The sequence below is a fragment of the Microcebus murinus genome, chromosome 3 (assembly GCF_040939455.1).
Source record: "Microcebus murinus isolate Inina chromosome 3, M.murinus_Inina_mat1.0, whole genome shotgun sequence".
NCBI lineage: Eukaryota > Metazoa > Chordata > Mammalia > Primates > Cheirogaleidae > Microcebus > Microcebus murinus.
Genome location: NC_134106.1, coordinates 25188839 through 25191064, shown reverse-complemented (window position 1 = coordinate 25191064; position 2226 = coordinate 25188839).

Sequence of the window (2226 nt, the reverse complement as noted above, 5' to 3'; positions counted from 1 at the left end):
AAAACCTATGAACAAATTCCTATGCACACTGCACATATCTTATTTTGAAGTAAAAAAACAAACGTGCAAAAACACCCGCATGTGGCCCGTAGGCTGTAATTTGAGGATGCCTGGCCTAAGCTATTGAAACCAGAAAAGCTGAAAGTCAGTGTTGGAAATGGCAGCAGAATAGAACACAATGGATGATCTGGAAACCTAGAGGGAGTCACTGGGACATGGCTCTGTAAGATCTTCATCTGTGGGGAGATCACAGTGCTGGGACGGTGAATCAGATTAGGGGTGTGGTGGAGGCCTGGGGAGGGTGGCCGTGCTTAGGTTTCTGCATCTTTCATCACCCCCCAACGTGTTTTTTTTTTCACCTTGATTTTGTAAATTGAAGAACCCAATAACAGTATTCCCCAGTAGGACAGTACAGAACCTCCCCTCCATATGTTTCACAGATAAGGAATATGAGACCAAGAATAAGAGTGTCACCAGCCATTTTATCTTTTTTTTTTTTTTGTAGTTAGTCACAGGATGCTGGCTCTCTTGGAATGCAGTCTGTCACTCTTACTTATAATTAATAATAACATTGATAATGAAGGAAATTGAACACGGGTAATTCAGTCCATACTTTTTTGTACTGTTCATGGTACCTGACAGGACACGGTCCTTGTCTCCAAACAGCTCCCATTCCAACATGGAAGGACTTAAAGTTGTGCAGGGGCACAGGCCCAGAGCCCGCCTGGCTGCCGCCTTGTGGGGAAGGGGCCAGAAATCCGAAAGGCTGAGGAACCCGAAGAGCATGAAGTTACATAAAGAGGCTGCTGACAGATCAACTAAAATGTGAACTTGGTGAACTAAATATAGTCCCTTCCCCTCACTGTCTAGCAGATGGAGGGCAGGATCGAGAAGAGGAGGAGAGGCTCGGGGGGAAATCAGATCGGCCGTGGAGAAATAAGGGCGCGACGCTTTCTCTGCACAGGGCGGTTGTAATGTCAGCCGCTCTGCGGCCTGATCACACGCGAGCGCAGGGAGTTTTATGGCAGGAGGGATTTGTGCATTATTCATTCACAGATTTATTCAGAGTATATACCGAGCACTTCATCCATGCCAAGAACGGTGCAAGACTGAGTATGCAGAGATGGATAGACCCCGTCCTGGCGCTCCGTGATTCACAGTCTAGTCAAGGAGACCCAGATATTCAGGGAGTTAAAATCAGTGCACTGCTCCGATGAGGGGTGAGTGCAAGGGGTCATGCAAATCCAAGGAGGGCTCCTAACACAGACTCAGGAGAGGCTTCTAGGAGGAGGGGACATTTACTCACCAAATACTACCCCTGCTGGTCTTCTTGTGGGTGTGCTTTCCTCTACACCTGAGGGTATTTGCACTTGCTATTCCCTAAGAATCAAATGCTGTTCCACCTCCCTTTGACTGTCTGCTCCTGTGCATCTTCAGGTCTTGGCCTAAACACCAGTTTCTCAAAGAAGTGTTCCCTGACCTCTCTTCCCTCAAATCTACATGATGACTCTGCTGTTACATTTCTCTCCTAATACCCTATTCCTTTCCATTGCAACATGAATGTACTTTTATCTAAGTGAATATTTAAATAACCGTTTGCTTTTCTCATTAGTGTATAAAATCCTCAAGGTAGACTTTATGGTGTTTATTGCAGCGTCTGCCACAGAGAGAGAACTCAGTAAATATCAGAGGGATACAAGAGTACAACTAGCCGACAGAAGCAAGTCAAGAAACCCTCTGAATCTCAGTTTCTTTATCTACAAAATGGGATTTTTGTACCTACTCCGTAGGATTTCTGTAGTGTGGTAAACTGAACGATGCCCCCCTAACGATGCCCATGTCCTAATCCCTGAAATCTGTGACGGTGCTACCTTATATGGCCAAAGGGACTTTGCAGATATTATTAAGTTAAAGATTTTGAGATGGGGGATTCTCCCGGATTATCCAGTGGGTCTGATGTGACCACAGGAGGCTTTATAAGAGGAGCAGGAAATCGGAGGGACGGACGGTGACGTGCTGACAGAGGCTGCGAGACTGGCAGATGTTCTGTGGTTGACCTTGAAGGTGGAGGGAGGGGCTGAGAGCCAAGGCCTGCGAGCTGGGGGAGGCGAGAAGCAGGTTCTCCCTCGGAGCCTTCAGAAGGAGCTACTCTCGCTGACACCCTGATTTAGCCCTGGAAGGCTCATTTTGGACTTCTAGCCTCTAGAATTATAAGAGGGAAAAGTT